Below are 25,806 nucleotides of genomic sequence, written 5' to 3'. Positions count from 1 at the left end.
AAATCCACTTATTTTGGCATGAGAATGAAGAATATTGATGTTTTATCCAGACACAGTTGAAGAACATGACATAAAAATGAATGTAGGAGACATGCTTTTCATGTGGACACCTCAGCAACTCTGTGCTGGGAATTCCATTTTTGTATGTATTTCCAGAGAGTTGAGGTTTTGTGGAAGAGTTGTTTTCCTTCACTTTAGCTGTTCCCAGTTCCATCCGGTGCATTACATGTCATCTGTGGGATGTGTTATCAGGAATTAAACAAAAACCCAAGGAAAACATGCTGCTGTTTATAACTTGAAAAAGCATTTATTAATGTGAAGATGTAAGCTAGGAGTTAGAGAGAAGCAGTTGTTTATGTGCTGTGAATCACACTTTTCTGTTTGGGAAATGAAAGTTATTTAGACGTTCTGTGTGTTTGTCAATGGAATTTGCTCCAGGACTCTTTTATAATGACAAAAGAAATTCTGTTCTATGTGCAACACAAAGATGAGAAAAATTATGAATTCTTACTCTACTGGGGAGCACAGCCAAAGAAACAAAGGAGTTAGAGAAGTGTAAATGTTCTGGTAATATAATCAGAAATGATGCTTCAAAAATGCCAATTTTAACCCTGTGGTGGGAAAAACTTTGGAACACCATCAGCAAGTTTCCTTATCTGGCATGAGTGAAAGTCTGTGGCTTTATATGACATTTTAAATTAATATCTGTAAAGGATGGGAAAGTCAGAAGATTATCTTGAGGGTTTGCTGGTTTGGTGGTGGGGGCTGACTTGTTTTGGTTTTGGTTTTTTTTTAGATTGGAAATTGAAGCTTAATATCTGAAAAACTAAAATGATAAAGCATTACAACAAAATGTTTGGAAGTGCTTCAGGGTTATAATATTACAGCCTGAAGGAGGCTCTTTGAAACTCTGGTGTCCTCCTAACTATCTTAATTACATTCTGCACCTAAACTGGCATTCAGGATTGGGGGCACAGCTTTGCATGAGGATGTACAGGACATTTTATATGGATCATACTGGGATTTTGGCAAGGAGTGATGTTAAAATAAGTAAACCATTCCATGTGTTTTCTTGAAAGCATATCCATATTTTAGCCTCATCTCTTTTGTGCTATGTAGGGGATATTGAATGTTCTGTTTAATAGTCTTGGACAATAGTCAAAGATCTTGCTAGTACTTGGGGGTAATGTATGATATCATATTAGTGAACAAAAGGTTCTTGTGCTAATCCTCTGAAGGCCTCTGTTTTGGAGAAACATTGTTGAGAGCTATATTAAAGTCTAGAGAGGTTGATTGGTTGTGTGATGTGAATAACTCCATTTAATGCCAGCATCACATTGGAACCAGACCCCTCCAGGCTGATTCGCTGCCTCATTAGAAGCCAATGAAATTACTTCAGCATCGTGTGTTCAGATATGTTTTGTTTTGCAGACACTATTTCTGTGTAAAGTGTAGAATTTTCAGAGAAGTCTGGAAAACAGTGGACTACAAGAGGACAATCTAAAGGTGGGACAAACATATCAGCCATGTGCAAGCAGAATTTTGGTCAAAGCTTGAAGAGCATGCGATAAAGGGGAAGGGGTTTTGATATATTAACAACATTGATGCATAATCAATTCATACACTATCTACAATTTACATAGCTTATATAAGCCTGAAATCCATCAGATTACCCTGTCAAAAGCACACATTGGATATTTATTCCACCTGATCCTCACTGGTAGTCCAGACTCTCCAGAAGGGGTAAATCAGGAGCAGAGTACCCATATAATGTTACTCAATTACCATCTCAAAACTATTCTTAAGTTAAATATGGACATCTTTTCCATCAGTCAATCTGCCTGTCATTCTTTCTACCTCTCATTGTGCAAGAGGACTGGCTTTTTGGCAAAGTCATAATAAAATTGTGACAAAGTCTAATTTTTCAAAACAAAAGCTAGAACTCTGCTTTGGGGCTCCATTTTCTTTCTAAGAGTCTAATGAGGAGGGACAGGCAATTATTATTATTTATTTCACTAATTAGCTGGATAATCATTCATTGTAAAACTCTTCAGTGTTAGAAATATGTTCCTTGTACTCTTTGTTTAACAGTTTCCTTTTTATCAGACTGTATGACATCTATTATTAGTGGGGCAATGGGGGCCACTTGAAAAAAAAGGGAAAAAAAGAGGGATAATTTTTGATCTACGAAGATAATGCAACAAGAAGCAACAGTCCATAAAAACATCTCCTTTCAGTCTCTGAAGACATAATGCTTTATGATAACCATAAAGCATTTTAGTGCAAAATAAATTGCTGTCCTATTCAAATCCTTAAATGCACTACAGTGGATGTCACTGAAGACATACAGTTATTTTTTCCAATACTGAGATATATTTTATCACAATTTGTAGCGTATGTGACAACCTTGCACACATGATTGCCTTTTCTTGCTTAGTTAGCTTGCCAAGGTCAGAGTCCTTTGGCCTTTTATGGATGTAAAACTATTAGGAAATAAACAGGATAACCAAGTAGCGTAAAGACAAAACTTGTTTCCTTGACTGGTTAGTCATATACCCCTAAAGATTTCATCACGTTCTGAGTAGGTACTTACAGGAAATTATTTCTTTTTAAATGCTATAACAAACTCTTCTCACTTGTAAAACACATAGGCAATTTTTCTCATTTTCCTTCTTTCTTTCTAATTATTCTAATTTCTAGTTATGTTTTCTCTTTTCTAGCTAATGACATACTGGTTTTGGAGGTGCTGTGAGGAGAATGAGGAGTGGCAATTAATGGAAAATGCTGCAGTTCAGAAGCCTTGAGCCAGGTAAGCAGCTCAATTTCCTCATAGCTGAATTCTTCTGGTGTCATTTCACATTGTGCCACTGGTGAGGTTCTTGGAACATGCATTCTCAAGGAGCTTCTAGAATTTCATATTCATTTTTTACATGAACGCAGTGGAGAAGAGAGTTTATTTAAAGTATTTCTGTGTTACTTCTGCTGATAATTATGCCTATGTAGGACTGCATGGAAAGGGTGTAGGAAAATGTAATAACGGTGACATATTCAGTAAAATCATTTAGGAGATACAGCCCCACCCCATAAAAGTATTTGTCTTAGGTGGTTTGTTTAGGTCTGAAATTAAGTGTCATAGTTTATTCAATGGAATGGAAACAAATATAAGTTTGTAAAGTCTCTGTGGAACCACGGAAATGTGTAAGAACTGGTGGGTGACATTTCTGTAAGTTCTATATTAGTGTAAAGGAATAAATGTAAAATGCATTTTATATGTTTCTCTTTAAAATACACTGAAGTTTTGCAATAGAAAATGGGTTACAACAAAAATTTACATTCCCTCATGAGTTGCTGGGATGAAACTGTGTCTCAAAGGGAGCCAGTAGGGTCTTTAATGTATGTAAAACTTCAGCCATGAATGTGGATTTATTTGCATATAGATTTCTGTGGTGATGATGTATTAAAAAATTATTTTTTTCCCACTGTGGTGCGGAAGACCCTTTCTTCCATGATTAGCGCATACAGGCTGCTAGCATTCAATATCTTACCAATATTCTGAAAGGATGGATGTAAAACTGGTAGTTTGCTTCAAATGAATGTTCCCCCAGATGAAGGGTCCAACTTGAAAAGTTCAGAAATCCATAGAGATTTGGTGATTTGGAAGAATGATATTTGAGTTTGTAGACCTGTGCAATTGTGAGCCAGCTCCTGTGAGACTCTTGGCAGGACAAGAATTTCATTGTCACTGTTGCTTCTAATCAGTCATATTCATTTTAAAATGGCTTAGCAAAGTTTTTTAATTACTTTCTGTGTTGCCAGTATGGTAAAGGTGGTACTTAAATACAGAGTGTTAGCCAGTAACTGGATAAGAGAGGGTTATGAGCAACCTTTTGGACTCAGCCATGTATTACAGCATCTGTAAGGTATATATCCCTAATTAGACTATTTTAAAATGTGCAATTAATATAACATGACTTTCTTGATGTCTACATAATATGATTGACAACCCATACCACATAAGAAAACAGTTACCCAGGGAGATGGGGATATTGAGGCTTTTATACTTTTTAAATGTTTTCCCATTTGTTGTTCATTGCTTGTTGGCAGTTTATTTTAGATTTTGCAAATATAAAAGCAGCTGCAGTAGTAATGTTTAGCTTTTGGATTCAACAGACACATATATTTTAATCTAAATGACAATATTTAGCAACAAAATTGCTTCATTTAAACTTCACTGCGTTTCTTAATCTGTGGGAACTATAATTTAAAAATAATGAATGCAACAGGGTGAATATATGGCTTCCATTAATTCCAAATCCTGCTTATTTCCAGCACTTTTTAATTATTTGAATATACTTCTCAATATATTTAACTGAAGTGGAAAAATCATTCAAACCTCAGACCATTTACGATTGCTGGTGTATGTGTATCTGTAACTTTCCTTCCAAATTACTGAACTTCAGAGTAACATTTCATTTTGAGTATCTATTTTTCCTGTGAATTAAAAAGTGCAACAATACTTGAAAAAGAAGCTGTGAAAGCCGCAGGTTTCATAAACAATGAACATCGGAGGATGCGAATTAATAAATTGCAGGTTCTGCAGGGAAATTGTGTCAAAGGCTGTCTTAAATCCAAGGACAGTAAGATAACTGAGAGTCTGTGCTGCATCTTATACTCTTATCCTAAAACAGTGCTTGCTTGGGGAAACAGAGATCCACAGGCTGTGAGGGTTCCTTGATGGCCCAGAACCATCAACTTTAATGTCTTCTTTGCACATCCTATATGCAGGCACAGGGAGAGACATGAGGCCAGGTCTCACATTCTGAATGCTTTTGTTACCTGCACTGTGGATCAGGTATGAAATTCTGTCTTCTTCTCCTAGAACAGTGTTCTCTTCTGATGGCAGAGACTACACATTGAGTTCCATCCTTGTTGTTAACATAATCATTTACAAAATTTCATACTAGCATGGGCTGGAGACAGAAATCATAAGCCTGTTTATGTCATGAGCCTTGTGGGTGCTGGACACTGAAAAAGTGGGTAACAAAAACTGTGAAAACTTTCCCATGTTTTCATGACTGTACCCAAAACCTCTTAATAAGGAGCTGCATGTGGCTCAAAGCTACATTGTGTGCTGGTGGCAGGACTCTGATGTGGTGTGCATTTTGGAGCAGTGCCTGCACTTTGCCTGCCTTATGTCTTGAAACTGAGCATGGAGAGGGACTGTGACAGTGAGAAAAACAGATTCATATATTTTATGTTTCTCATTTATTTTATTTTTATGTGCATTTGTTTGTGTTCTCATAGACCTGGGCCCTCATGAAGAACTAGTTTAGACATTACAGTGTGTTGGTTAATAAGCATTTGAGCAAATAAACTTTACTTCCATTGCTGCTTAAAGAGAAAAAACTGAAACAAAAATATCTACTTGATTGCTATTGATTCTGGTCAGCAGCTGGGTTTGCAGCATGAATACAAGCTGTCTATTTTTATGCTATGATTCCTCAGTAGAAATCCAAATACCAATTAGAGTTAATTCTTATGGCATCTATTGTTTTTTTCATGAGACCGAAGTGAATGAACTTTTTAAGAGTCTCAGGGCAGTCTGACACTGGCTGTAGCAGCAGTTTGTATCTGTTTAGCCATCCATTTAGTCAGCTTGTTCACACTTTTGCTGCCACTGCTGCAGGTGGTGAGAGAAACAAGCCTTGAGCCGAAGTCTTCTTGTTTAGGGAGATGTGTGGTAGGGTTTTTTTGCTGCTCTGCCATCTGAGCAAATTTTGTCAGCAAAGGAAGGGTAATGAGAGCTGGGAAAAGAGACATTACCTGGTGAATTAGTTTCAAGAGCTTTACCCTATACCTGACAGGTCTTTACTGTTGAATTCCTTCATTGACGTCAAGGTTAGTTTTTCCATTTTTTTCAAGGTCTGTGCACTCTGCATTCTTTTGCATTGGCACACACACTATGGCTTTTCTCTCTTCATGTCTCAAACTGACACACCAGCTCTTCTTATCTTCGTGCTGACTTCTCCATAACTGTGATGGTTTGGGGTTCTTTTCCTCCTGTGTGCCAGATCATGAGTTTCTTTCCATTGATGTCCTTCTGATATAAAATCCTGTTTTGCAAGGGCACTCAGAGTTAATCTCTCACAGGAGCGCTACTCCAAGAGAAGAATGTACTTGTGATTAAACTTTTTAATTCCCTGTTAGTTGGTGTTTTATTCTAGAACTATGTCTCCCTGTGGTTACAAGACCATGATTTATCTCTAAACACATGCCAGCTGCTGCTGACAGTTAGTAAAGGACCAAGTAACCACAATGGATCAAGTACTAAAGTATTTGCTCAGTTTCCATTCCAGGTACTATGAAAATTTCCTAATTTGGGGTTTAAACAGGCAAATAACCATGAAGAAGTTGTCTTGTGTACATAAAGAAACATTTCATGGTGGGCACAGATTCACGCAGAGGATATTTGACCAACATTACTTTCCATAGGGAAAGGGTAAACACTAATTATTTGTCTCTGGTAGGCCACAGCTTTTCCTTTTATGTTCCCCAGGCTGCACTACAGGCAACTGGCATATGGGATACACAGTGTGGTTCTCTTTTCTGAGAGGTGGCAAGACTTCTAAGGTGATAAGAAGAATGCAGTAGCTCAAATCAATCATAGTCCTCATAGAATTACAGACTGGCCTGGGTTGGAAGAACATAACAGATCATCTAGGTCGACCTCCTGCCATGGGCAGGGGCACCTTCCCAGGGTACTCCAAGGCCCATTCAACCTGGCCTTGAACACTGCTGGGGATGGGGCAGCACAACTTCTCTGGGCAAGGGCCTCACCACTCTCACAGGGAACAATTTCTTTCCAGTATCTAACCTAAACCTGTGTCAGTTTGAAGCCATTCTCTCTGATCCTGTCACTCCATGCTCTTGTAAATAGTCTCTCTCCATCTTTGCTGTAGGATCTCTGCAGGTTCTGAAGTCTGCAATTGGGTCACCCCAAAATGTGAAGCTGTGCTCAAGAGATTCAGCCTGTGTTTAGTTGAAACAGCCAGGAGCTCCAGGGATTTACTCAAATTGTCTTAGCTGGATACTCAGCTATCACTCCAGCTGGAGATTATATATGTGAAATTAGAGGCACTGACATTGTCAGAAGTTTGTGTAGGTATAAGAATTGTTCGTTCTATGAAATCCTCTTATTTCACAGAAGTTAGAGTTGCTAAAAACTGCAGGCCAGCTACTGAGATTTTGCCTTCGATGTCTTTGGGACATTCCAGCCAATTTACAGGCAACTGCATGGTTATTTGCAGGCTCAGGGCCTCAAAGCTGAGGAACCCAATAAATAAGAAATGTGCATAACTAAATATAGCACCTCTACTTAATCATTTCATTCCCTTCCACCTGCTTCCAAAGAACAAAGTTTCAGGCAAAAATCCCTCATGTCAAGTTTCATCTCTCTTACCATATTTCTGAGTGAATTGCTGCTCCCCACTGCCCCTCCCAACAGCAGTTCACAGGAGTGCAGCAAGACCTTATTATTCTGTTTATGATAGGATGGTCTATTCCAGTACGGTGCAGTCCACAGTAAATCCATCTACAGAATTAATTCTGGGCTTGTGAGGAAGAGATGCAAGTAAAAGCTGTAATGATTTACAGTTTGAAGACGCAGCTGATATGAAAATAAACATTGAATCAGTTTCTTCTATATGTCTTAGTTCCATTAGAATAATGACAGTAGGTGGCATTTTTCACATTTTAATTGGTGTTTTGCTGATTTTATCAGAATTTCTGCTGATCAAAGCAAATTGGCTATTTATTTATTTTGCAGTGATGCTAACTAATCAGTGGAAGTTTAATGTACTGTAATGAATTTTAAATATCCTCCTAGTCATTACAAGTGTGTGAATCTAGACTCTTTCTCGTAACAGTTTGAATAATTAATTACTTGAATAGCAAAAAAGGTAACATTTAATATAATAACATTTTCTTTGAAATATTTCACTGCGTGTTTTATAGTAGCATCTCAAATTAGCAAAGGATAATTCTGACCAGTGTATCACCCCTGTATGCACACAGCCCACTTAACCTAATTCTGACTACATTGGGTTAGACTGATAGTAAATACTTAACTACTAATTTATTTCAGTAGCTTGTTAAATGATGGGTTTTATATTACTTATAATTCAATGTCTTTGTTTTAATCAGTTTCTTTTATGTTATTTATCCATACAGCTTCTTTAAAAAGCTGTGACATGCTTCATGTCACTGTATGGTTTCCTACCAATCATGGCATGCTATAAATTGTCCTCTTGAGTATAAGAGAAAAAGAGAAGCTTAAAAAACAGAGCAGTAGAAAAATTCATGTAGTTTGCTAACTTCTGGATACAATTCTTCACATATCCTCTTGTCCAGGAAAGAACTTCAGCATTCATTCAAATGTTTAGGTCTAGAGCACGTTCCCTGAATTAGAGTGTTAGTCTTTGAGGGCTTAATGCCTAGCTGAAAAGAATTTGGTTTCAGTTTATGTACTTTTCCTGCACATCTGTAATCAGGACCTGGCACACTTTTTGACACTACATTGTGTGTTTCCATGCTTTGCTTGGAACTACACTGCATTCCAATATCTTGGAAACTGCAAAACATGTGAAATGTAAGAGGATTGCCTGGGATTTCATGTATTTGTATTTCTGGACTTTAGCTGAGGCAAGGCAAACGAACAAAGGAACCCTCCTTATTCTTCCTGTTGTGCTAAGAGTTAGTCCAGTTCTGCACTCAAAAGAGGCATATTCCATTCTTAGAGCACTGGAGTTTGCAAGGGACCTGACGTCATTTTAGCTTTAGTGCATACATTCTCCTAATGTGCCCTTTTTCAGTGGGATGTATGGAATGACATGGATGAGTTCCTCAGCAGATGATACCAAATTCATCCTTTGGACTCGGGAGAGGTGACTTCTTGTGCCTGTGCAAGGAAAACAAAGTGCAGTCAGTCCAGGGAAAGCTGTTTTACACTGCCACTACAAGGCATGAGCCCTGTGAGGGGGCTTTAAGAGAGAACAAAATTTGAGTTATTGTAAAATGAGACAATCTGAGATTTGTGCTGCTCAAAAGAAATATTGTACATACGTTATTAAACTCTCTTCAAAGCCATGGGAATCTTGCATCTAAATCACTAGATCAGATGTAGATCCTGCTTATAGGGAGTAAGGGGGGTTTCTTATATGTCTGTTTGGATAATTTTCAGTGTCCAAATAAAAGATTTTAACCTTCTTTGGGAACATCTAAGTGTAAAACTGTAGACTGAGTTCAAAGTGCAAAGTGTAAATACTTTCAGCTAGAAAGTATTTCAGCTAAAGTAAAAATTCTCATAAGGCTTATTTTATTTATTTTTTAAATTTTGGCCTCTTAGAAGTATGTGGAAGCAATTCATAAATTTTGAGGGGGTTTTTGCAATGATGTTTTAATAAACAGTAATGTTTTAATAAAACAAATTATAAAGTAATGAGTTGGCTACTATGTCAGTGATTAGATTCTGAACTTGCTTGTTAAAATTCATCTTTCACCATCTATAACTGTAAAATAAAGACAATTTAAAATGAAGAGTGAAATAGTGTTAGTGCAACAGAAAGCATCCAGGCTCATACAGAATTCATATCTTCCACTAAGAAACTGTCAAGAGAATCCACCTAATTCCAGTAAGATTTAGGTCTAGTTTGAGAAATAAATTTAGTAGGTCTGCAGCTATTCTGGATTTGAATGAAATGACACAAATGGGAGTTATAACATAAATATCAAATTGACTTACAGGCAGAGAGTTCCTCTCTGGCCATTTAAGATCTCCAGGCAGTCAGGGCTAGTCTTTCAAGGAGCCTGGGAAGGATTCTCCATGCCCAGCTTGAGTCTCCAGCCCTTGGCTGAAGCTGGGCAGGGACTGAGCCCAAGGGATGCTGTGACTGATGTCCCTGAGGTGGATAGGGATAAGCTCCCCACAGGCTGGGATTGTTCTGGGCCACTTGGGGTCTCAGGGACAAGGGGCCTTCCCACACTTGCTATAACAATGACAGAAAACCAGCAGAGCTCCTGCCATCATAAAAAATAATAGATGAATATGTTTAAGAAGTTTTGATTATTATTTACTTCCAGAATACGCTGAGTTTTACCTTTGCTACCGCAGCAAAATTGATATAATGCTCCCAAAATAATACTGATAAAAGCTTACTTGAGGGCATTATACAAAAAGACTTACAAATTAAAGGGAAAACACTGATAAATTGTGATTTTATTTGTTGTCTGTTGCTTCTTGTAGTGCCTTTAACATGCAAAAAAGAGCTCCAGTTTGTGGAATGAGACTGATTTTTGTACCAAAATTCTTCTTTACTTATCAGTAGCTATGCTAGAATCATCTGGTCTGTTGGGGTTTGTTAGCTTGAGGAATTAATGAATATTCATTCCTTTTCCCTGGGTACAAAGTAAAATAACTAGTAATTAGTATAATATTTAATACTCCTATTCAAAATAAATAAATCTTTTGTGAAAAAAATCTAATTATTATAATGTAGCAACTTCTGCGTGTGTAACTGGAATTGGATGTGCTGTTTTGAAAATGCTTTTAAGCCCTCATTTACATGTTTCCAGATCAGTTAATTATTCCCCTTGTATGCATAAAACAGAACTCTGGATTGTACTTGCATATATTATTCATTTTGCTATCTATCTTCTAAGTTTAGCTGATTCTAATATTTTAATTTTACATTATTATTATACCAGTGATATTTGTCTTCTGATATGAAAATTATTCTTGTCTGCATTTAGTTTTATGCTTATTTTTAAATGCACTGGCTTACACGGTAGTAAGTCTGACTATTACAACTTGGGTCTTGTGTTTTGTTATCATTCTACATTAATCACATGGTGTGTTTCTGAGGAAAGGGACAGTCCCATGTGGGGACCTTGCCTTTTGTCCATGAGGTCATGAGCCAGAGGAAAATGGAACTGGTAAAACGAAGGGCAGGAGCCTTGAATCTGGTCACCAGAGTCAGAGCTTGGGAGCTGCTCTTATAAGGCCTGATTCAAAGCTTGGTGGAATCTGCAGACGAATTTGTGGTAGCTTTTCATAAGGCCTTTCATTTTATCTCAACATTAATTGCTGAATTTGGTATTTCCTTGCTATCCATTTAGGTTGTCATTGCCACAGAGTCTAGATCAAGGTCATTCCTGGCTACGAAAGTGTAAATGGGGAGATGTTTGACACCAATGAGCCCCACTGGAACTGCACAATTCCCTTGTGGGAATGTACAAACCAGCATGGCCTCGTGCACACCACGACCACTGGGGCTGCTCTGTGTCCTTCAGAAAGACAGAAGTGAGGCAATCTCAGTGTCCGTGTGTGGAAGTCCACATGTGATGCTCATACAGGTGCATAGCTTGGAAACCATTGCTGCCTTCTGACCTAACTAGTTAGCACCTTTCTATTCCATTTAGTATTAATTTCCTTCCCCCAAGAAGTAAATCTCAAAGGGGCAGGACAAGCTCTCCCAGTGTGCTGAGATGAGCCCTGTGTGCTCTGACTGCTGCTGAAGTGCCTCTTGGTGTGACAGGTGGAAGCTGAGGCTTCTGCCATCTACATCCCATTCTTGATGAGGTAATAAACAGAAATAGCTTCTTACTAATGTAATTTTTTCCCTGATTTGTTTTCTCTCTTATATCTCAGAAAGAAACTTGAGCAAAACCTGTAGACATGAAGGGTTTTACTAACCCTGCCATGTCACATGTTTTTCTTTCTTTTTAGGGTGGCATTAGAATTTTCAGTGAGCTTTGGTTAGGTGGCAGAGCTTCACTTAGAGCTAACAGCCACAGAGCATGAGAAACTGTGAGCTTTTGAATAAAAGTTTAAGGTTAAGGATATCTGAAAGGATGACATAAAATATGTTCAGGATTCAGGAAGAACTGCATAATGCAGAGTGGTAAATGCCAGGGAGGAGCTCAGAAGCAAAGCCAAGCAGCTGGTTTACATGAGATCAAGACACGGCAGCATTTTATGGACACCCACAGAGAGAGTGTTTAAAGGATGCTGACCAAACAGGAAATCATATCACATAGACATGGAAGAAAGAGGTTTGTCACACAGATGATTTTTGCTGGCTCATAAGGAATTATTCTCTTTTCTAAGCTTTTTCTTAGAATACAGAAGGAAAATTGGTAGAACCATGATTAGCAAAATGTAGGTTTTTTCTCTGTATCTCACACTTTACATTCAAAGCCCAAGACCAAGCTTACCAGGTCAAACCCTGAATGCTGACTTCACTTACCTGCATGACAGGTAGTGCTAGATTTATATCAGCATGAATATTACAGCAGGATTTCTTTTTCCACAAGATCCTGACCATTTTCAAGGCCCAGAATATATGTTTACCTTTTTTTGTAAGGCTCTTCCCCTTATTCAAACATGATGCATTAATTAATACGTGCTTTTCAAACTTTCCTTTGAAGAGCAAATGACTAATTTACCAGGGGGTGTATTCAGTTTTTCAGACATTAATGAAATTGTTTTCACCTTTATGAAGTGAATTAATAGGATTATTCCCATTACAGAGATTACTAGTTGAGGTACGGTGTTAAAAAGTAATCTCTAAATTTGCGTGCAATATTTTTTCAAGGTGCAACATTTTTTATCACCCTGGCATTAAATACCATGTTTGTATTCAGACACAACACCTATTGCTTTGGGGCACAAATTAAGATTTCATCAAATAAGATTTTGAGATATCAAATTATGAGTCTAGAAATGAAGGGTGTACTATGAAACCGTTTCAAAGTTTGGTTCAATCTTACTTTGATAAGGAATTCAGTGGTGGTTTGGGATAGATTCCCAATGCTAAATAACCTCTGAAGATTTGTAAGCCTGAAAGATTTCCCCAGCACCATATTTGTATGTCATCTCTGATTTTACTTCTTTTCTCTAGTGGCATCCTGATAACAGAAATACTTTCAAACCCACTGCACCCTGGTCCTGCTTGTCACATTTGTGCCCATGACCCAGGGCTGCTGACTGTGATACCCCTGCAGCTGATGTGGGAGCAAATTGTCTCCCTGTGGCAAGTGGCTGGGAGGCACAGCTGCCAAAGCAAAGCAGAGCAGTGATAATGTTTGAGGAATACTGGATTCCATGACAGGGCTGTGGAATGGTGAGAATTCTGGTAGTTTCTTTTGCCCACATCTTGTGGATTGCTGCCTGCTTTCTGGCCTGTCAGGTCTGTCCCTGTCCCGTCTTACTGCCTCCTTAGCTCCTTTTGCCCCAGTTTCCTTCACTGTCTGTCCCATCCCAAGGCTTCCTCCTCATCTTTCTCCCGCCAGATGAACTCCACTCATGTACATTTCAGTCAAGTGGGGTGTCTGCAGGTTCACAGCATTATTGCACTTGCTCAGGCTCTCCTGTGGAATTCTCTGTCATCTGTGTCTTCCTCTTTGTTTTCCATGTTCAGTTTTTCCACCCTCAGAGAAAGTCTGTGCAGGCCTCTGTTCCCAGAGCCATGTGTCAGGCTTTGCCAGAGGCTGGCAGATTTTGCCGACTTTTGCTCTTGGCTCATGTTTTTGAGGCTTTCACATCAACTGTCATGACTTTGTTTTTAAGTGAAATAGTAAATTGAAAAGAAGGAGCATGAAGGATGTGCCAGCCTGCTGTTTTTCATGTGCTACCCCAGAGTCTTGCCTGCATACAAGGAGCTAAAGAATTGCAGGCTGGTAAGACAGGCTTATTCATAACAGTGAAATTGAGAAACCCTTTTTCTTTCTTTTCTGTGCTGAAATGACTGAAGGTCAGTTCTCAGTGTGAATAGTTTGAATCTCTTTGTTTTAGTTGTACTGCACTTACATTTTGCTTCAGGTGCTGTGAAGTTTGATATCAGTAAATTGTAACTGAATTGAATGCAATAATATTTTAGATGTTCCTTGAAAATTAAGAATTTTTGGACAGTATTGTCAAAACACTTATTGTTTCTTAGATCCTGTAAGTAGGTGATTCTTGGTAATTTGTTTTTCATTGTTTCACTTTGCTCTTTCTTAATAATTCCTTTTAAAATTTGCATTCAAGTATATTAATGTAAAAAGTAAAAAAGACTTTAAAAGCTAACACAGGCCCTTGGGGCAGGAATATGCTTTATCAGTTTTGTAAACTTTTATGCATATTTACAATGGTGCAGGAAGAATCATTGATGGTAATACTATAAATCGTTTTCTAATGAATTTATATAGAAAGGTTTTACTGGAAAAGCTGAAAAGACGGGAGCAACAAAAGTGAACAGGTTTAGAAGGTGATACTATAAAATCCTTCTACAAACCATGTTATTCAGTGGAAAGTAAGAGAATTTACTGTACTGCTTCCAGGTAGGATAGAGCTATAGTTAGGGACAAATAAATTTTGACTTTTAACATTTAAGTTCCTCCAGTTTTCTTTCAGCTCAGGTCTGTTTCTGCCTCTGTTGTGTCAGAGGCATTGTTATAAATTAAAAATAAATTAAAAATATGTGGTTCAGGTGAGTTTGTGTTCACCATTTCTAAGAAGTTAATAAGCACTGCATTGCTGAAGTTAGAAGTCAGTGGACTCTTTTTATCCCTCTTGTGCCGTAAGTTTGACTAAAGCACCAGGTTCTTGTTCCTCTCATGACTTAGCAGTTCCTGTTCCCCAAATATTGTAGAATGGTTTGAGTTGGAAGGAACCTTAGAGATCATGTCTTTCTATGCCCCCTGCCCTGGGCAGGGACACCTTCCACTGTCCCAGGGTGCTCCAAGCCCTGTCCAACCTGGCCTTGGACACTTCCAGGGATGGGGCAGCCACAGCTGCTCTAGGCTCTGCTTTTGATGCCCTTTAAAGCACTGAAAGAGACTCTAAGGTCTCCTCAGAGCCTTTTCTTCTCCAGGCTGAAGAGCCCCAGCTCTCTCTCACCCTCTCTTCATAGCAGACCTACTCCTGCTCTCAGATCACCCTCATGGGCTCCTCTAGAGTGGCTCAAATCCATGTCCCTGCTGTGCTGAGTGTCCCAGAGCTGGGTGCAGCCCTGCAGGTGGTGTCTGACTAGGGCCAGTCACAAGGGGATGTATCAGATGGGAATGATGTCTTCCCCTGACCTGCTGGCCACACACCTTTGGACACAGCCCAGGACACAGCTGATCTCTTGCTCTGCTGGGTCAAGTCAAGGTTCTCATCCACCAACACCCCTGAGTTCTTCTTGGGGCTGCTCTCATTCCATTCCCTGTCCAGCCTGTGTTTGTGCTTGGGACTGCCCTGACCAGGCCCAGGCCCTTGCACTCAGCATTGTTGAACTCGGTGAGCTTTGCTGAGGTCACCTCTCACACGTATTCAAACACGTATTCACCAGCTGGCCTGATCCACCTGGTTTTTACTTCTTGTGAGTGAGATGAAATTGCAGTAAATGATTAAATAAGAAAGAAATATTTTACTCTGCTGATATTTTGGCATGTTCTCATTTCTCATTTTAACAACATAATTAGGCTGAGTTTCACAAAATTTATTGTTGAGATGAATATATTTATTTTAAATGCTTCCATTCTATTAAACTTATATTTTGAAAGGGAACATTTTTATGAAAATCACACTAGGTGCTGTATTTTTTATAACTGCTAAATGCAACTGCCTTGCATTTGTCACTTATATCTGTTTTTCACAGAGGCATGCCAAGATTTATCAGTAAACTTCTGTATTTTAAAAATGTTAGCGGAGACAATTGCATAGCATTTTACAGAGGAAGCCTATTGCAATCTTCACAGAGCTGTACCTCCTTCCCTTTGGAGAGGAAACAAAACAAAACAAATAAAATATTTGAGATTAAGAATTTTTTTTAAGTTTCTACATCCTCTTTGGCCTTTTAGGGGGAAGATGCACCTAAGAAACAAGAAACTGTGCAATGCGAAATATGAAGCATTCTTTGAGCTTCCAAGATTCCAGAATAGGAATTCCTATTCCAGTTTCCAGATTCTCTGGAATAGAAATAGGAGCTTGTGTCAAAAGAGTGGTGTATCTCACTGCACTTGCTTGTGGTCTATTTTTTCAGCACTTTATTTCCTGATAAACCCAAGGGACCTTGAGGTACCTATTCCTTTGTATTAAAGTAGCCAGTTCTTTGAAAAATCAGTTTGACGTGAGTGCCTTCACATCTCCAGACAATTCTGGTGGAACTTTCCTGATATACTTTGGGTTGCATATTAAATTAAATTGAAATTCATGTCCCATTGGAATATGTCAACTATTAGATCATCTGTGAATGTTTTAACATCAGTGAAGCCACATATTTCTGACTTCTGCTTCTATGAATCCAAACCTTTCGCACCAGGGAATTAGCAATGCTGTCTGAGTTTGTTCCATAAAAACAGCTCAGGTGTTCAGTTTTGTGGAGAGCAGAAGCCTCTGGGAATCATTTTGCCGCTGGGCATGATTGCAAACCTTTCCCTTTTCCTTCCAAACACCCACTAGTCAGGTAACTGAGATGTGCTATTATTGATCTGCAGAGGTACCACTGGGCTAGTCACTTGTTACACAAAATGTGTCAAAATTTGCACATCAGTTGCAGCAGTTACTTCAAAAATCACACTCCTCTATGAAAATAAAACAAAAGCACACGCCACTTAAACATCTCAGCAATAATTCTCTTGCTTCAGGCACCTGAGCTGTAATAAATGTTGGCATTTTCACTCCAAACCTTTTTTTATTTTTTTGGAGAAATTTTAAAAAGCACTGTCAATTCATGCCATTTTGAAGCAACCATAGCATGCATGAATGGGACAGAAAGCTGGCAGTTAAACCAGTGTTTGCTCTCTTCTTGCACTTGCCATCCTGCTTCTCTTCCCTGCTCTGTTCCTGTAGCTTTGTAGGATACACTGCAGTGTTTTCTCAGCTGCATACATCAAATTCTTCTAGAATACTGCTTTGGCAGTGTTGCGTCCTACTACATGCCCAAGTCCAAATCAATATATGATTTTTTCTTGTTGTTTAGAGATAAATAAAATAAATCAGTAATATAACTGGTCCTATTGATATTCACTGTTCAGCAATATAAATCCCAGGGTTAATTCAGCCCACTTTTCTTCCTGAAAATTTCTAGCTGAAGCATCTTGCTATATTTTTATTGATGTCTATATTTTTTTCACCATTTAAATGACATTGGTGGGACATGGAAAATTTCACTTGAAAGAGAACTTCATTTAAATTCTTAAATAGGACAAGTTTTATATTATTTCTTCTTCTAAGATATTAGGTGACCTTAAAAATTGTCCAATATTTTGTATTTATTTTAGATCAGTATTTCATCAATGCCATAAAAATACTTTCCTTCATTTATAATTACCAGCTTTTCAGGGTTTCAGATATTTCTCAGAGGAATTAATCTGGCTACTAGGTAGCTGGAATACTAGATAAAACACAAAATGTAAGTGAAATATTTGCACAGAAAAGTATTGTTGATGTGCACTTTACAAATCAAAAGGAAGGCTCTTGAGTCTTACTGTAATTAGAAAACAGTGAAGTGGTTGTTTTATTAGCAATTCAGATTCTCTTGGAATAACTAATTTTGTTCTATATTTATTGAACCTAAATCGAACTAATCCTACTGAAAAATGTTTTGAATGCAGTGATGGCCCAAGCTGTAACCTGGTAGAGAAGCCTCACTGATTGCAGTGGGTGGCTTGTGGCATTTGTGACAGGCAGAAGATTTCCACTCAGATGTGAATATTGAGCTACATGCATAAGACTGCAGAATGAGAGTGGAGGATGCATCCTGACTGGAGAAGAGCTTTTCCAGCACTTATTGACTCTGGTGTTCCCATCTTCTGAGCTCAGCCAGGGACTTTGCATCACTGAGCAGCTGCAGGATAGAATTCTGTCCCTTTCTCTCTTCTTTCTCGCCTCTCAGGGATTTTTTGTTTATTTTTTCCTGTAAATTCTGCCCAGGTGTGGTCCTTTCTTTCACTTGTTATGCTTCTGAACTTTGGCAGAGGTGCTTTATCAGTGCTTGGAGGAAGTGAAAAGGAAATAGGAAGCCCAAATGTGTGCACAGACGTGAGACCAAATTATCCATGTGGAACTGGGGTCATTTCATGGGAAATAGTCTGCTAAACAATTTTCAAATTTTGGGTCTGTACCAAGCAATTCATATGGTAAATCCCTTTGGGCTTTCACCTTAATATATTTAGCCAGTTTAATGTTTAAACAATTCTTTTATTAAGTGAAAAAATTCTTGTCTGCTCATAGGATTGTACAGCCTGTACTTTCTAATTGCAGAGCTCTGGGTGCCAGCAGGAATTCTTTCAAGAGGGCTTGATTCATGGGATCAGGGACTGATCTTGGAAGAGCATCTGAAAGTACCAATTATTACCACAATTTTTCTCACTAAATATACAGTACCACACAGTAGTTTTCTATCACAGCTCTGTAATATAATCCTTACTTGCCCAGTTCACTTGGGTGAGCTTTTGTCCTACCATGGAAATTCATTTTATATTTAATATCTTAGTATGTGTGGCTGTCCTGCTGTCTTGGAACATAGGAATTCCCATTTTAGTTCATCCATGCTAAAATACAGTCTGAATGCAACGTACTAAAACACAGAGAGTAAAACCAGCAAGACTCCCTTACTGAGTACACAGAGATAAGGCCTCTATTAGCATTCACACTCTATCTCAACACACTTACACCACCCAGATTCTCCCAAAAACGTATCTTAAATCTGCTTTTTTCTGAGTGACAGCTTTCACTGAGTGATGTAACCTGCCTCCCAATAGAACTTGGAATGGAATGGTCACAGTCCTTTGTCTCTCATGACTTGATGCAGAGCTGCCTCTGAGAACTGGCTGTGTATGAAGAGAGAACTCAAAGAGCCAGATCTCGTGCTGGTGGAGGATGAGTTTGCTGTGGAAATGATGCCATTACAGAATGGACTGGCAAGAGGGATGATTGCTACTTTGTGGACAGTGTGCCCCACGTTGGCTGACTGAGCCACAAATGAAATGTCACACAGACAGGCCCATACTGCATTCAGGTTGTGCCACTTTCTGGTTTTGTTATTATCTGCTCTCTGAAACTGAATTATCAGGCCTGGTGTGCCTGTAAGAATCTGATCTTCTCAACATTCTTTCTGTCTTTTGGTTGCTTAGCTGACCTTGTTTTTATGTTAGTGGGGTTATTGATGGGAGTAGCCAATGAAATGGGTAGTGAGCATGGGAAGCATTTTCAGAATGAGTTATTAAATTCCTGCCAGAGATTGCATTTATTATAATTATCACAAAACTGTTCTGTAGCCCCATAAACTTGCATGGTGATTTATAAACTTAGGCTTAAATTTTGCTAATGCATATATGTGGGGCTTTTCACTCCTATGAAGGAAGTTATACCTATGCTTTCTATAGATAGGGTTGGTTTCTATATTCAGAAGGTATTTATTTAAACTGAAATGCAACTCTAGAAATAAAACCCAGACTAGCTTGCTTATATTTCTTAAGTCTCAGTGAAATTTACTTGCAAAAACAGTATTGGTCTAATCCTGCTCTGAATCCTTTTCATGCTTTTTATACCATTGGAAAAACAAAATAGTCATTGTCTTGCACAGTGGATTGTAAAGAAAAAAAAAAAAAAAAGTACAAAATTGGGCCTACAGAAAATTGCTTTCCTGTTTTCTTAGCATGTTAGCCAGGAGCAATAGCAACAGAAGGTCTTTACCTTGTAGTGGCAGATGGTTGGATGCTACATCTCTGTATTGTTTAAAATTCTAGCAGCTTTTCCAGCTTCTAGAGTTCATCTAGAAAAGCTCTTAATAGCATCATTTGACTATATTTTAGATCTTGAATGAATTTTATTTACAGTTAGTTTTATTTCCTCATTAAATTAGATTTTGTGTTCTTAAATTCTTGAGATTGCAGATGTTTGCTCAAGGGCAGGACCTCTGCTGGAGAGGGAGTAGGCTGGGTGACAGTGATTATCAGGTGTCCAAGCTGCCTGTGCCCAGCTGAGAGGAAATTGGGTTAACAAGAAGTGAGGAAGTGAGGAAGCCTCATTAGTTGCTCTCCTCCCACCTTGAAACACAGGCAGTCCTGGTTTTGGCAAATGCAGCAATACCGATTGCTGAGTGAGTTACACAGCACCACTTAGCAGCACACCAACATTTAACAGACTCAAGTGCAACTGGTGTAGAGCCTCTGTCCTGTCTGCACCCAGCACCAAGTGCCTGAGCTAAAACAGTGTTTGAAATACTCTTGAATCATCCCCAGTCTTGGATTAAATGTCAGACGTCAAAGCAGGAATCACATTCTACATCCAGATATTAGCAGGGAAGATCCTTTCCAGCAGACTAAAAGCAGAGCAGGGTAAAAGGAGTCCACTTGAAGTTAGGACTTTGAAAAAACTGACCTGAACAAAATTCACTTCCTTGCAAGGGCACTTTTACCTTCAGGGATAAGCATAAACTACTGACTATTTTCCGAATTAGGATAAAATGCTCTTTGTTTTTCAGTTTATTACAGTTTGAGGAGCACAATAAGTTGCCTAGAATGGTTTTGACTACACCATGCCAAAATAATTTGTGTCTTCTGAGAAGGATATGGTTTTATGCAACTTATTTTCTGAACTCTACTTGAAAAGATTGTTTATATTTATGGGAGACTCTGCTTAAATCCTACAAAGGGAATTTTCAGGAAAATAGCTGCATAAATCTTAAGAAATGCAAAACTAACAGACATATGAAGGATTTGTATTTAGAAAAGAATCTCCCAGTGGGTTGTTCTCAGTGGAAAATGAAAAGGTCTTTTTTGCATTCAGTTGAACTATTAGTGTATTTTTTGCTGATATAAGCAGTTCTACAGGTATGACCACTGTCACAGTCCCAGATCTCAGTACTGCAAATTAGCAAGGTTTTAACTTAGCTCCAAATATCACGCTAGCTCATTTTCATTATGAAAAAGGCTGGGGGGGAGGAGAATGGGACAAAGTACCTATTGGCAAAGCACATTATAATTGTTTAAGCAGGCCCCACAAGTCATGCATTTCAATTATTTGTTCAAAACTGTCTGCAATTAAGAGTTGCAAACAAGGTTTTTGAATGCAAAGTCAGACAATTAAAATGTTTCATGAGTGCTTTAGAGAGAGAAGTTCTGAATTAGCACTTTGAATACTCAAGACCTCTTGTTTCCTAATCTCCTTTCCCTTTTACTCTGAGGAAGAGAGAGATGTATATTTTTCCCAGAATTTTTCTCTTTAAGCCAGACTGATCCTAGGAAAGATTGAATCATCCTGGTCTTTGACTTGTACATTTGAATGTCTTTTGCTCCTTGAGAGATCATCCTTTTTGCCTCATAATGGTCCAGGTGCAAAAAAATTACTTTCTCCAGGTCTGGCTTGTTCTCAAAGGGGGGTTGTAAATCACTTTGAGCATCTCTCCCTCTTGTTTAAGCACCCAACACACACAGTCACACACACACACCATCCCCCAAATCTCCCTCCTTCTCCTTTGAAGAGGCAGAACTATTTTAGCTGGTGATTTGTGGCACTGAGAATGCAGCCTCTGTGCTGGGTAAGCTGACAGACAAGATGTGGGAGTGGGGATGTGTTGGCCTGTTAATAGAGATGGTGGTGGTATATATCTGCTGGTGGGGATCAGCTCCCAGCCCTCCCAGGAAAGGACAAACTTCTTTCTCTTTAGCCACGAGAAACAAACTTTGGTTCTGTGAAGTTACTCCTTTCAGGAGAACACTGCTGCTCAGGGGTTGGGGTTTTCCTCACAAATGCCATTTGAATGCTGGTTGTTTGCATTTAGAATTTACAGTTGGGGAGTTTTTCATGGTGCTGGGGGTTTTTGTTGGGTTTTTTTTCCCCCTACTTTTGATGCTTACAAGTCCACAACCTGAAAGCATTTGACAGTTTTTCCCCTTTCACTCCCCTGCTAGTGTCTGTCACAGAATAATTTTTAATGGTAACCTTTAGAGCAACAAAGAAGAGCAAACTGCTGCATAGTTTTGGGTTGTGTGTAGTTTTTAAAAACACCTCTGAGTGCTGAACTGCAAAAGAAAACATCAGATTAACTAATTACTGTCAGAAAATCAAAGGCCACGCGGCTTGTGCTATGACATGCAAATTCAATCATTGAGTTTTGCTGGGATTTGATGATTATTATCTAATAGCCTGTTTTTTGTGACCCTGTAATCTGTGTTCTGCATTGCTGGAGTGGGAACTGAGAGCAGGTAACAAGGTTTGCTACATTTCTTAAGTCTCAGTGAAATTTACTACATTAGTAGTAGTACTACATTAAGTCTGAGTGATAAAGTTTATTCTGCTGCTTGGATTTCTGGGATAGAAAAAGCAGAGGGAAAGGAAAGGAAGAGCAGGGTTGCAGAGGGGCTGCTGAGGCAGAGCTAGTGCTGCTATTGCAGTTGTCTCTGCCCATCTGATGAGTGTGGGAGTGTCCCACTGCACCAGTGTTGGCTCAGGTGGGGAGTTTTCCCTGCAAGAAAGAGCAGTGTGAGGTGCACAGTGAGATGGGACAGAAAACATTTCTTTTCCTGAGGATGTGTTTGTGGTATTGGCTTTGTTGGAATTGCCTTTTTTTTTTCCTTATCTTGTTTTTGGATTGTGTTTTTTTCCCCAGTTAATTAGCAAGGAATTCCTAGATTCATGAATCAGGGATTTTTGCTGGAAATTCAAGAGTGAGGTCATTATGTCTTGCTTAGAATGGCTATTGTGGAAGTATTAAAACTTCTTGGATACTGCTGAGAACAGCAGCAGTTTCCTCCTCAATGGTCAGTGTTTAAAAACAGAAATCATGGTGGGAAACCAAAGTTAGCCATTATTTGTGATGCAGGGAGTTAGTAATTTTTGCTGGAATACCTGTACTGAACATTCTCAGCTACCTAACACTTTGTGTTTTCCTTAATGCTAGAGAATTTTTGGCTAAAAGTACAACTGCTTTTTCTTTATTTAATAAATTATCAAGTGGGAAATGTGTGACTGAGTCGGGAAAGAGTAGCTGCAGACACACAGGTTGGTAATGAACTCTGGATAGTACTGGCTCCTGCACGTGCACATTTTTCAAATTCTCTTTGTTCAATAGCCATATCAAAAATCAGTGCTATCACACTTTTACAGAAAACTTTGAACCCCTAAAGACATCATTTTATCCTGGACAGCAATGAAGGAGGAGGAGGGACACCTTTAGAGTGATGGTGTTTGTCTTCCCAAGTCACCTGTGACAGGGCCCTGCTCTCCTGGGGATGGCTGAAGCAGTGCCCAGCCATGGGAAGCAGTGAATGGATTCCTTGTCTTGTTTTGCGTGTGTGCATGGCTTTTGCTTTCCCTGTTCATCTTCATCTCCATCCATGAGTTTTCCAGCTTTTCCCCCTCTGAGTCTCTGCCCCATCTAGCTGGTGAGGGAGTGAGCAAGTGGCTGTGAGGGGCTGGGCTGGTGGTGGGGATAAATCTTGATACTGGCCAATGAAATGTCTGAAGGACACCAGCTAATTCTGCCACTGATGCCTTAATAACTTCAACTAAAAAACCAAGTTACACCATGGACAATAATAGAGGTAAGGGCTTGTTTCTAGAGCAAAGAGCTTAGCTAATGCTGCTTGGACTGAATGGTTATCTAGAACTTCAGGTAGGATCCATCAATAGTATTATTATGTATGATATTTTTGCCAGGCATTTTTACCTGCCAGGGATACAAAATTAGTAGCTGACGTTTATTTCAGTACAGAAAACTTAAATGGTCACAGCTCCTTCTGTCTCATCCCAGACAGGGCTGAATTTTAATCAAAAGATAGTTCTGCGTGAAGCTGGATTGAAAACCACAGTTAATAGATTAATGGCCTCATCAGGAGAGTAGCTGCAGTCATCTGCCTGGGTTAGTTTGTATTCTCTGGGTTGGCAGTGTTCATTTGAATCCCTCCCTTTGTGCTGTGCTGCACTGCCCAGCTTCTGTTCCCTGTCCTGTGCTGGAGAGCACTGTCCCTGCTGGAGAGTTGTGCCATTTGTTCTGTCCCCTCACACCTTGCCACAGCAATGCCATGTTCTCTTCCAGCACATCAATTAGAAGTCATTCTGGTCAGCACCCACGCTCAAACTCGGCTCTTCAGATCTCCATAACACTGTGCAAACACGAACTCATTCATCTCTCCAGAAGACATGGAAGGGAAGGTGGCAGTTTTCACTGTCAGCAAGGGAATGTTTTTAAGATGCTGCTCTGTGTCAGTGGCTCTTGACTTAGCCCCTGCTGTCTGGGTGGTTAATCAGGCACACTGGTTGCACCCAGCACAGTTAATCACCTGGGACAACTGCCTGCTTTCCCTATCACCCTTTTGTAGCTCCAGTAAAATGGGATTATTCAAGTATTGTTTTCAAACATGGGGCTGTGAAACTGTCCTAAATTGGTAGGCTTTTGTTTGAAAGGCAATGAGTATGAATCTGGCCCTTTTTTCCACATAAACCACTGTCCTTAGAGGCCCTGATATCCCACCTTCAGGGAAGGGATTCAACCCAACTTGGGGACACCAATGCAAATTCATGTACTTCTCATCCAGTGCAACAGAGAGGGCCCACTGCAAGAGCCCCGGAAGTTTTCCAGCTGTGGACAAACACATCAGTTAAAGCTTGCTGCTCTGCAGGGCCTTCATTTTATTTCTATTCTGGATGCAAAGCACTGATTGTTGGGGGTTTTGTTGTTTCCTCTTTGTTTTTACTTTACATGTCATTGTGTTCATCAGAAAGCACCAGCTCCCAGGTAAGCATTGACAGGTTCTTGAAAGAGCTTTCAAAGCTCTGCTGGTGCTGTGAGTTTTTGCACTCGAGTGAGTAAGGTTTTCCTCACCTTGTAAAAGGGAAGTAGCACATTCAGTGGTGAACTTTGCAAATAACAGGGCCAAATGCGAAGGGGCAGCTGCACCTTTAGGTACCTTTGTCTTGTGAGCAGACCTAGAGGAGAAAACCATGAAAGTCTCACTTATCTGTTTATCTAGCTTCCAGCAGTCTGATGCTTTCTGCCACCTTTACTGATAATGATCCCTTTGAAGTTGAACACAAGTGTGAATTTATGGTTTTGTAAAGACTGGATTCCAGAACAGGTCATAAATTACCTTGTTAGACAAAGGCTTCTGGGGAACAATATTGCCTTACAGTCCCTCCCTGTGTCATTATCCTGATGCATTTCTAGCATGGCAAATAATTGACCAGAATGATATGCTGACCAGTTCTCCACTCAAGTTTTGAAAGTTGTTTGTGTAAACTCTTCTAGCAAGAACAGCAAATTGCATACCTATAGCAAATTCTCTTCATTACTCTTAAAATGAGTCTCTAGTCCAGGTGACCATCAATTTTCTGAAGACAAGGAAAATAAAGATCTTTATTTGCTTGAAATAACATTTGTTTAAATTGCTGCTGTTTCTTCTTAAAAATAAAAGCATTTTGAAATGCCAAATACCTTTTCCAGACCTTCTCAGGATGTGAGAGTAAACAGCAAAAGGAGGCAGGAGAAGCAGTGAATACATATTTCAGATATGCACGAGTGGGCCAGATCCTAAAGATTGCCTGCTTTAGGGGGAGCAGAGACCTGATCTGCTCCTCAGTGAAGCACCAAGTCAGGTAGCAAGGCATTCCACAGCCAAGAGGTCTATTTGAAATTGATTGCTGTCCTTGATACTCTTCTGCTTTACTGAACTCAAACAAAAAGAGAGTTTGCGTTCAGAGTGTAAAGCAGGTGGGGTTTTTGTATTAAGGAGGGATGCTTAAAAAAGTTTATCCTCTATATATAGATGTTACATGGAAGTAAC

The 25,806-nt window shown here is 39.2% G+C and overlaps 1 long non-coding RNA gene across 2 annotated transcripts in view; it reads left to right on the top strand.

The window, feature by feature from the left end:
• Positions 1-25,806, top strand: part of LOC147650727 (uncharacterized) — a 105,041-nt gene that overhangs the window by 67,150 nt on the left and 12,085 nt on the right. The window contains exons 6-8 of one of the 2 annotated variants that reach the window (XR_015275858.1): positions 1,432-1,506; positions 2,721-2,809; positions 4,786-7,353. This is a non-coding gene — a long non-coding RNA (uncharacterized LOC147650727). Of the gene's footprint in view, positions 1-1,431; positions 1,507-2,720; positions 2,810-4,785; positions 7,354-25,806 lie in introns of those variants that run through there. The other variant, XR_015275857.1, reaches the window with a different exon arrangement.

This window comes from Cyanistes caeruleus, chromosome 13 (assembly GCF_971803275.1).
Source record: "Cyanistes caeruleus chromosome 13, bCyaCae1.hap1.1, whole genome shotgun sequence".
NCBI lineage: Eukaryota > Metazoa > Chordata > Aves > Passeriformes > Paridae > Cyanistes > Cyanistes caeruleus.
This window is presented reverse-complemented; position numbering and strand designations above follow the sequence as displayed.